Source organism: Mus caroli, unplaced genomic scaffold, assembly GCF_978045245.1.
Source record: "Mus caroli unplaced genomic scaffold, Mus_caroli_1 scaffold_19, whole genome shotgun sequence".
Lineage (NCBI taxonomy): Eukaryota > Metazoa > Chordata > Mammalia > Rodentia > Muridae > Mus > Mus caroli.
This window is the reverse complement of record NW_028227274.1, coordinates 58,267,711-58,278,967: the sequence shown is the minus strand read 5'-3', so window position 1 is coordinate 58,278,967 and position 11,257 is coordinate 58,267,711. Positions and strand designations below refer to the sequence as shown.

The following is an 11,257-nucleotide window of genomic DNA, read 5'->3' as shown; positions in this document are numbered from 1 at the left end:
ATAGAAAAAAAAATACTTTGGAGCAATTGGTGTTTGTGTGTGGCATAGCTATAGAAAGCAACTGAACCACCAACATAATTTCTATAGCCTTTTAGGAATTGATTGTTTCCCCTTTTTAATGTTAATATGTTAATCATATGTAAATAGTCCAAACCTTGAGTGGGATCCTGTTTGGTGGTAAATCTTTGTGAGAGGTATCTGTGGTTGAACTAGGTCATGCAAATGGAGCCCTACTGATGAGATCATAGGAAGAATAGACAGGAAAGCATCCTCTGCACACACCCTGTGGAAGATCAAGTGAAGACATCACCAGGAAGGATGCTTTCACTGAGGATTTAGCCACATTGTTACCTGGATTTCAATCATTAGTTATTAGAATTGTAAGAAGAAATTCTATTTTCAATCTATTCCAAAGGTTTATAGCTACTCAAACTATTTTAGAAAAAAAATTTCCCTTTCTTCTGTGTTTCCTTTTCTGTGCTGTTTATATTTACTTCATTGCAAAGAGAATAAGATGTAGACTAGGGTATAGGTAATGAGACAACACCTTGGGATGTTAAGGAGCAACACATGTTTTATTTTTTTTCAGAAAGAACTTATTAAATGACTTTTATTATTCATGTAAAATAGAGCAGCCCTTTACTGTCACAGCATTGAAAACACTAATCAGTATAAAACAGAGAAATTTCATCATGTCCCCTAGTTCTGGCATAGAATTAGATAGCTTCTTTAGTATTTTCTCCAGAATTCTGACTAGATAGAATTTTTGTGAAATTCTTAGACCTTATTGAGGCTACTGTGATTTATCTTTCCCTTTTTAATTTAATTACATATTTAAAATGTTTCTTAATTTACTTTTATTGTATGAATGATTGTCTTACATGTATCTCAGTTTACCACATAAATGTGTGCCTGGTCCCTGTGGAGGTGAGGAGATGAGATCATATCCCCTGAGACAGGATTTGCAGGTAACTGTGAGCTACTCTGTTCATTCTGGCAGTTAAATCCTGGTCCTTTGCAAGAGTAGCCAGTATTCTTAACCAATGAGCCATTTCTCTTAACCTCGAAGACATCCCTGTACATGCCCACCCCCTTTTTGCCTTTTTCTGGAGTTCTAAGGAATGAACTTGAGGCCTCATGAGCGTGAGGCAGGTATTATACCAATGAGTTATTGCCCCAAACCTCCCTTCTTTTTTTTTTTTTAAATGAAACTTTTTTGTGTGTATATTTCCATATGTGATATCAGGCATGAACATGACATTGCATGTATGCAGAGATCAGAGGATGAGCTTGCATGCTGGCATTTACCTTATACTTGCTTGAGTCAGGGCCTCTTATTTACTGCTGTATGTGGCAGGATAGCTGGCCCCATGATATTCCAAAATTTTTCTCATTCTGCCTCCCATCTCACCATAGAAGTGCATGGATTACAGATGCTTAGCTGGCTTTATGTGGGTTCTGGGTATCTGAACTCAAGTCTTCAGACTTGCAAGTTCTACTTTATCTACTGAGTCATCTCTCTAGCCCAGTTATGGTTTCTCCTTTAATAATTCTCTTTCAAGAAAGACTACAGTATCAAGTTTAAGGTTATATAGGTCATTATCAAGAATCTTGAGGCAGCTAGTGTCATTCCATCTACAGTTTAAAAACAACTACAACAAAAACCAATGGAGAGTTATGAAAGAATGTAAATAAGCTGCTACTTAGCACCTCTCTCCATATACACAGTTGATGATTGCCATCTAGGGAATGGTGCCACCCACAGTGGAAAGGGTTTCTTACCTCAATTAACATAAGCAAAATAATTTCCCAAATGCAAGCCCCCAGGCTCATCTTTCATGAGTCTCTAGAGTTTGTCCAGTTGACAACACTAAACAACTCAATGCTAACCCTGAACACGGATGTTGATTTATATTGAACAAATTTAAATGTAAGTAAAATTACTTGATCTGAGAGTTTACTCAAAGTGAGGGGATAGTTTTTAGCTATCAGTTTATTTATACATATCTGATCCCCTTGCTTTAGCTAATGTCGATACACAATCACTAAATGTGGATAAAGCCTGAATAACCTAGATAAACCCAGTATATTGTTTTACAGTATCAGTGTCCTTTTTTTCTTTAACTGATTCTATTTTTTTGACTGTCACAGGACTTCAGCTTAATTAGAAGGCAACTTGTTTCTTAAATATATCTCTTTAAGAGGAGTTTTAGCGTCATCCAGCACCATGTTAAGGAAATAATATTTCAGGTAAAATATTTCTTTAAGAAAATGATTTTAAGTAACTAAGTAACCGTTAGCCAAACAGAACTCCTGAATATATCTTGAAAGCCTTTCTTGTATTGTTTCTTCATCTGTAGGTTTGAACACGGCAGGAGATTTTATCATGGCCTCCACCTGATCCACCTCTATTTTCCAGTCTCTTGCTAATCTCTGCAAAGATGCTTCATCCACTCCAAACACAGTGCAGTAGAACTTCATGCTTTTCTCCAGAGTCTCCAAATCACTGTCCAAGAGAAAGGTCAGAGAAGGGATGATAGTCATTAGGTCAGCAGCAAAGCCTTCCAGCCAAATCCTCTGCTTCAGAGATTGCCGCTTCTTTTCAATGACTGAATCTGTGATATTGGGTAAGGAGAGCATAAAATTGTGTCTCTTGTAGACAGGGAGGTCACTTATCAGCTTGTCCATCAGGACAGGGAAGTCAAAGTGACAAACATTTTTGTTAGAGACCAGAAAGATCGGTGGCTCAGCAATGCCGTTCTCCCTAAAGGTGTTCACACAGTTAAGGCAGATGTCCTGCAGGACCTTTTCTCTGTCAAAGGTTTGAGGTTTGCCATCTGCTTCGATTGTTATGTCATAGTCCACCTTGGTTCTCACGAAGTAGAATTCCTTCTTCATCATGCTAATTGCCTTGGCGAGGTCTATATCATTTTTCTTGAAGCGTGTGGCTGAAATAATAATGAAGAAATCATATTCATAGAACTTCATTTTCTCCAGGTATGTGTTTGGTGGGAACCTTGTGCTTCCAATCCTAGGCAGGTCCCAAAAAACCACATTAGGCATATTGGGGTGTTTGTATGGTTGTCTTTCCATCGTTTCCTCGTTCACCCCAGTTTGAGCTGCACCTTTCTTTTCATTCCCAATGCCTCTCAGGGTATTGATGAAGCTGGACTTCCCTGCTCCAGTCTCCCTGGTGACAGCCTCATTGAGCGAGGTACTATCGATTTCTTTTAATGCATCATTGATTGCAGAGATTGCCCCCTTAAAGTTCCCCTTTCTCATCCTTAATTCAATCAAATTGAGGATCTCTTGAGAAATGATTTTGCTTCCCGTCTTAAATTTCTTAAAATATTCAGTAAAGCTGGAGGCCAATTCTTGGTGCTCACTCTGAGGAGAAGAGAACAGCTGACCCATGACTTCAAGCAATAAAGGCACTGGAAGAAACAAGGGAAAACAAAGAGGGTGTGCATGGAATTTCAGATTTTCATTGTAGCAAATTTCAAGCACATTGCTACATATACCATTCTTAGTGGTTGTAGTTATGCATTAAAACTCCCCTGTGTTCATTTTACACAATTGGGACTTTGACTAATATTATCCAATTTCACTCTTCCCACAGCCTGGCAGACTCCCACCCTCATTTTCACTTCTATGAGGTTGGCTACTCTAGGTTTCACCTATGAGTGACAGAGTAGGGTCATTCTTTCTGCAGGTAGCTGAGACCATCACATGAGACTTTAATGGTTTATTCTCCACTGTCTCTTCACAAGTTCATTTTACCTTTCAGGCTCCTCTGTGCCTCTGTCACATGTAGACCACACCAGCAGAGGTCCCTCCCCTTCCAGCTTCCCGTGTAATTCACCTGTATCAAGTCATGGGCTCCCCAGTGCCCTACTTGGGCTGTATGTATGTAACTGTGTCCATCATTCTTTATAATCTAAGCTATTTGGCCTTTGTAACTGTTCAGTTCTTATGGTATTTTAAAGCAAGATACTTCCTTACTCTATGTATTCCTTCTGCTTAGACCTGGTAACAGCCCCTTATACTTTCTGGCTTCTGGTTGTCACACACAGTTCCTTATTTATCTGCTCAGGCTATTTAACATTCTGAATTTGCTGTTTTACTGAAGTTTCTTCATTTGACATTTATTAATGGATCCAGCCTGATCTGTAATATACAACACTTTCCCAATAGAGTTGGGTTGAAGGCCAATGGCCAAGCCTCTTTCTAAGGAGGAATGGGACCAGACTTTTCAAATACTAATGCATATTTATATGGGGTTTAGTGTCTGCCTGTCCAGTCACCAAAGTCACAAAGATATCTTTGGTTTCCTTTGAAGATACTTAGCTTCCCTGAATAACAACAGCCAATACAGGTAAAGTACTGTAAGGGACATCACCCATGCTGGCGGATTCTTTGTTCAGAGATGGCACAAGCAGGGTACCTGCAGAATTACAAATGAACACAGGCAACATATGCAGGAGTTGGGAGAAAGAGTAGTCAAGGCTGAATGGATTTAGATAATGCTAACTCCTGGAACTTGGATGAGACAATCTGTATTGACACTTGGTCTATATCCAGAGGTTTGACTTTATGAATATTCCAGTGGGTAAGGAGGACTGGTTGGTAATCGATCAGCTACTATGGGGACAACATATCTACAAGGACATGCATAACTGAGTTCTACAGCAGTCAGAGCCCCAGGTACTTATTTAGGTAGCATTCCATAGCCCATGGAGTCATGGAAACCAGGAGGTAAATGCTATGAGCAAAATTTAAATTCTTTACTCTCAGAAGCCACTAGGCACTGTTATTGCATTCACACAAAATCTGAACAGAAGCTGGCAGTGATAGCCTGCCTTTAATCCCAACCTTTCACAAGCAGAAGTAGGCAGATCTCTGTGAATTTGAGGCCAGCCTGGTCTACAGGATGAGTTCCAGGACAGCCAGAGCAGTAGAAGCAGAGAAATCCTGTTTTGAGAAACAACAACGACACCCCAAAAAATTGGACAGAGGAAGCTAACATGAGATGGAAAGTCAGTAAAGCAGTTGGCATTCCTGTAAAATGCTTGTGCCTCCTGCATACTGTGCAGTCATGTGACATCAGCCTCCATATATGGATTCTAAGAAAGGGCAAGAGTGTCAGTCTGTCCCTGACTAAACAGGGGAGGCACTTCATGGACAGATGCCTTCACTCAGCTCCCTCAAGCCATCCTTTCCTTAATTGTCAAGCTAAAATATTATTGTGACAGCTGAGGATTCAAGAGGCAGTTCTTTCCATCACTTTCAAGTGAGCATGCTCAGGGAATGTAATCCAAAAATGCTTATGCCTGAAAGTTCACACACCTCTATATGAAGAGGTATGGACCCCATAAATAAAATTCCCATGCTTCCTTTGTTGGGGAATGGGTTAGAGCTTTACTCAGGAAATGGCTCCTGTACCAGCTTTGCCTGATTCAGGTACTAAGTATTTGTCTGTCGTGTCCTATTTGGCTTGTTTATTTGGCTTTGCACTAAGAGGTGCACTCAGTGGATCAGGCCACACATCTTTAGTACCCAGACAAAAGCTTTTAATTGCCTATTATGGGAAAAACCTGTCTCCACTGTCAGGAATAAAACAGGGAAGGGAAGCATCTTAGGGACCTGGATTTCAGTTTGCCCACAGCCAGGTTGTCCTGAGAACCCTTTCATGCCTCTGTGAATCTTCAGAAGTTGTTCAAATCTTACGAATGTTGCCAGAGCTTGAGCCAGCTAAAAGTTTTGTGAAAGAGGGAGAAAGACCAGATGGATCAGGGAAGAATTCAGAGGGTCACACACAGCTTTGAGATTGCATCTTGATCCTGGTGTCTGGAGAACTGACATTTTTGTCCATACAGTCTCCATGGAGACTAACAGGAGTCTCCTTCATCTGGAATGGGAGGCTAGTCAGGGAAACTTGACTATGAAAGTCTCAAAGGAGGTCTGAGGAGATTGGAAGCAATTCTGGGTCTAACTTCTAGCAATCTAAAGTGTTAGCCAGGACCACATCATTTTGTAAAACAACCACATTTAGATGATTTCAGGAATGATAGGTCTCCATGACTGAAATCGCCTTTACCTCTAGATTCTTGCTCTCCACACTCTCATAGACTGCTTGAGTGGGAGCACACACTACAGGCTCCTCATCAGTCACACGACAGAGAACATCCCCTCTATCTCTGGGACCCTAAGAATGGATTTTCCACTCTGCCACGTGGGCTTGATCTCAGAGTCTTTCCTGTGCCATTGTCTTCTTTTTCTATCTACAGCACTCACACCTCCTTATCTACCCCAGTATGCTGCTTGAGCCCAGACCTGGCATCTTTCCTGATGATAAGGAGTTAGAATTTCTCATCCTATAGATTTGTAGAAAGGATAAGGTATTCAGTGTGTGTGTGTGTGTGTGTGTGTGTGTGTGTGTGTGTGTACTTTGGTTTGTTTTATTGATTGGATGGTTTCCTTTTCTTGTTCCAGATCATCCAGAAATGTGATTTTGCAACTCAGTCCTGTGAACACTAAAGTCAAATTTCAACTAAAGAGTTTGCATGTTGACTAGTCTTGGGCTCCCCCCATCCCAATACCCCAGTGTCATACCATTTCCTGTTTAGTTATCTCATTTAAGGTAAGGGCTACATACCAGCATATAAGTTTTCTAAAGATTTTCAACTTAAAGGTAACACTTTTAAAGATCAGACTTAAGATGGAAGCTTACTTAGATATATGGGGAAAAAATCATTGGAGTAGAAGACTTAAAAAATCCTGACATCATAAATTTAACAAAATTATTCTTGTGGTTTTCTTAAAATGTGTTTGATATATTTTTGCATGCATGTGTATGTTGTATCATGTCTCCATGTATGCTTAAACTCATATACTACTATGGGCCCCAAGTTGTCTTATAGTGGGAATTAAGCTAAAGTATAACTGGTAGAGTATCCCAAAATGCCTTTTAGTTCACATAACAAATAAATCTTTGTGAAATAAATTATATTTGCTGGTAAAAGATGAGGCTGCCTTCAAAATTGCTTTTGTGTATTTTTCCTGTGCTGCTGGACAAGTGGGTTAATAATTGTCTCTTAAATGCTCTAATGCTCTTAGTTTCCTTGAGACAGATTGAAGCAAGAACTATTAAGATTAATTCCCTATAAGATATTCCTACCCAGAGAAAATGGAGGATCATCTCTGAGCCTGCCCTGCCACAGGACAATAACATAACCAATAAACCTGGGCACAGACACTGCCCAGAACAGCATCCACAGATTTGTTTTTCTTTCTTAAGATTTATATAGGTTTTGAGTCAATACTTATCTGACTTCTAATTTAACTGCACACATCTATTCTCTTTTGTCCTCTGAGGATATGAGTGGCATGGCTTATGATTTAAGGTATCTGTGTGTACTGTTTTCTGCTTCTTTCCAGAGCCCTGACTGTTACAATAAGAGACTTAACTTCATTATTGATAACAGCTCCATGAAGCCTGTTCTGAGAAATTGGTCTAAATATACTTATGACCCTATGATAAAGCAATCATTTCAACCTTGCCAGGTCTTTGAGGCAACAAATAACTTAGTTGTTTATTCATATCATTAAGCTTTACAATATTAAAACAATCAAACATTTCAATAAGTAAGAGAAAAAGTGCTTAAAAGGTCACAAGTAGGTGAATACATTTTTAAAGAAAATGTTGAAGAAAAGGAATTTTAGCTTGTGAATTGGTTCTGTTCTGCAAGGATGGCACAAGGGTGAGGGGTTAAAGAAACCAAAATCCCAAAGTATAATCTTCCATAAATATTTTGTAAAAGCTAAAAAAGCCCCTGGGTCATAAAAGGGTTTTAAAAATTCCCAAGGTCACAGTTCACTACACTGAAACAAATCTAAACATTGAGTCTTGTTTATATTGACGAGGTTCCCTTAAGATCTTGATTTGCTTTGGTTTCAGTTACAAAAGTAGAACTTAGGCTAATCAGAGCTACAATGTAAAAGCTGTGATGAGTTACAAAAATATTAGATTCAACAGCACTTCCTGGGGCTAGTACAGAATATATGTTATTTAATGTTATGGGATTCAATATCTTAATACCTAAATTCATACATACTTTCTTGTAAAATGATCTCAATTTTATGTTTCCTTAACATAAATATTTTCATTTTCTTTTATCATGCATGTGACTGCTGACAAGGACAGGCCCTCTGCCTTAGCACTGTTGTTAAAAACACAACAAAGTGCCAAGTAACAGTGGTGATAAAGTTTAACCTCTCTCCCCATACTCAGAAAAATGGTGGCCTCACAGATACATAACAGATTTTGCATGCGTGGGGGCGCTACTCAGCGCCTGGCCTCCTGGCTAGGTAATTCCTACTAAACTATCAAGATGACTCCATGAGACTCCATGATCTAGTCTCCTCTGACTTTCCTACCCGAGGCTGGACAGGTATCCAGGTTATACTCCATCAACTTCAGATTAAACTAATGGAGGGTGTGGGGAGAGGCAGATTTAAGCTTTCCTAACAGTTACTGAAATTAAATAATAGGTAATATATTTGGCCAGTCACAAAAGCTGACTGGACTCTGATGTAAATAAAGACAGTGATATAGATCTGGGCAACCAAGAGCCTGAACACACTGCATTTAGCCTGAGGAGAAGGAGGATTTCATGTAAGCAAAAGATGCTGGAGATCTTTTCACAAAAGCTTCCCATTCTTTTAGTCCTCATCCCCTGTTCTAATTAGACTCTGAAGTTTGCCTTGGGCCAGCAAGATGGCTCAGCAGGTAAGAGTATTTGTCACTAAACTAGGTGATCTGAGTTCTAGTCCCAAGAATTCGTATAGTAGTGAGAGAGAAGTGACTTCCACAACTTGTCTTTTGACCTTTATATGCATTCTATGTCATGTAAGTGTCCAGCCCCACTACATGAATATACATAAAATGAATAAATAAATGTAATAAAAATATTAAAATGCATTGTATACAATTCGTAAAGAATAACTAACATGATAAAGAGGAAAATAACAGCAGAAAATGATGTTCAATGTCTTTGTGCTCTGTATGAATACAACAAATGAGAGTGAAGTGAAATATCAATCACTGAAGAAGGATGCATGCCTTCATAGCACCCCAGTTCTATTCTAAAACCCAGGATGTTAAAGAGGATTGCTCAGTTAAAATGTCCACAGCATCTACCACTGCTGTTTTGGTAAATGGACTTGTTGTCAAGTGGCCTTCTGCATATTTCTGATTTTGCCAGAGACAAGGGTTTTGTTGCTCTTCTTTGTGTCCCATTTGCTTTGTTTTTGCAGTGGGTAGGGTTTTAAAGCATTGTCTTATAACTGGTAAAAAGGCTGAGAATAAGAGAGTTGATTGCTCGTTCCTAAATAGACTAGGGGGGAAGGTACATCTATATCAATTCCCCTCTTTAGTCAGGCTCAGGAAACATCATGGAAGAGCTAGGGAATGAGGCCCGGAGAGTGGTGTGACTTAATGTCTTATTAATGCAACATGGAATTTGCACTCATGCCAGCTGAACAAGACTTAAATGAGATCTAACCCTTCAACATTTTAGCATTAATGAGACTAGGGCACAGGAGGCTTAATCCTTACCCAATACAATAATAGAGTAATATAAGAAAATGCCTGGTTGGGGATGGAGTGTCATTTTTTTTTTCTTTTTAGAGATGTAGCTACTTGAAAGTTGCCCATAATCCAGTTAAACTCTACATCCAGAACATGCAAGCAACCCTAAAAGCAGTGGAGTATTTGAAAAAAAAAAAAGACAAGAGAGTCCCAGAGAGAATAAGAGTGAGAAAAGAGAGAAATGATGGGGGGAAGATGATCAAAGTATTATATCCACATATAACATCTTCATACAGTAAATAGAAAACAAAACAAACAAACAAATCCTAGAATTGCTCCCCAGCAGGTTATAGCAGAAACTTTAAACTGTGTGTCATCTTTTCCTTCAGTGTAGCTTCCACTGGAGTTTACAGTAAATCTGCTGCACTGTGTGGAGAGAGGCAAGAAAATAGAAGCAAGAGAATAGTGCTAGGACTTAACAGGATCAAGACACAACAATTTTCATATATTCTGTAGTGACATTTCATAACACATATCTTTCAAGGTTTATTTAAAGTTGTTACAGGGAGCGGAGAACAAAGAAGCAAAACCCCCTCTCCTGCAACCTGGGTAAATTTTAAATACTACTTAGGTCATTCAGTTTAGGTCTGTCTGAAGAACATCTATAAACAAGTCCTCACTACCTCCACTCAAAGCACCGTAGATTCCCAACTGAGGATCCCAGCTCTGAGGCCATGTCTCTAAATGTCTTGTTACCCACAGGCTCCTTAGGAAAGAGAAGATGATAGTGAGTAATCAGATCTGAAAGCTGAGTTACCAGGAAATCCTGTGTCCAGTGATGCACTCACTGCTCTGGAGAGGAATAGCCCTCGGGTGTGCTCTTGGCTTGAGTCTACTTCTGATTCTCAGCAGAAACAAGGCTTCTTGTATGTTCATGGGCATCTCTTCCTTTAAGTTTGGGAAGTTTTCTTCTATAATTTTGTTGAAGATATTCTCTGGCCCTTTAAGTTGAAAGTCTTAATTATCATCTACTCCTATTTTCCGTAGGTTTGGCCTTCTTATTGTGTCCTGGATTTCCTGGATATTTTGAGTTAGGATCTTTTTGCAGTTTGATTTTCTTTGATTGTTGTGCCCATGTTCTTTATGGAATCTTCTGCACCTGAGATTCTCTCTTCCATTTCTTGTATTCTGTTGCTGATGCTGGCATCTATGGTTCCAAATTTCTTTCCTAGGGTTTGTATCTCCAGCATTCCCTCTCTTTGCATTTTCTCTATTGTGTCTACTTCCCTTTTTAGGTCTAGAATAGTTTTGTTCATTTCCATCACCTGTTTGAATATGTTTTCCTGTTTTTCTTTAAGGATTTCTACCTGTTTCATTGTATTTTCCTGTTTTTCTTTAAGGACTTGTAACTCTTTAGCAGTGTTCTCCTTTATTTCTTTAAGTGAGTTATTAAAGCCCTTCTTGATGTCCTGTACCATCATCATGAGATATGCGTTTAAGTCCGGGTCTAGCTTTTCGGGTGTGTTGGGGGTTCCCAGGACTGGCTGACTTTCGAGTGCTGGTTTCTGATGATGGTGAGTGACCTTGTTTTCTGTTAGTAAGTTTCTTACCTTTGCCTATTGCCATCTGGTAATCTCTGGAGTTAGTTGTTATAGTTGTCTTTGGTTA

General features: G+C 39.2%; 1 pseudogene across 1 annotated transcript; it reads right to left on the bottom strand.

Annotated features, from left to right (window-relative positions):
* Window positions 1-1,815: 1,815 nt before the first annotated feature.
* LOC110284829 (interferon-inducible GTPase 1-like) lies at window positions 1,816-10,063 on the bottom strand (annotated as a pseudogene). Its single transcript, XR_015046044.1, has 2 exons — window positions 9,911-10,063; window positions 1,816-3,434 (listed from the first exon to the last, which is right to left on the bottom strand). The product of XR_015046044.1 is annotated as an interferon-inducible GTPase 1-like (transcript).
* Window positions 10,064-11,257: the final 1,194 nt, after the last annotated feature.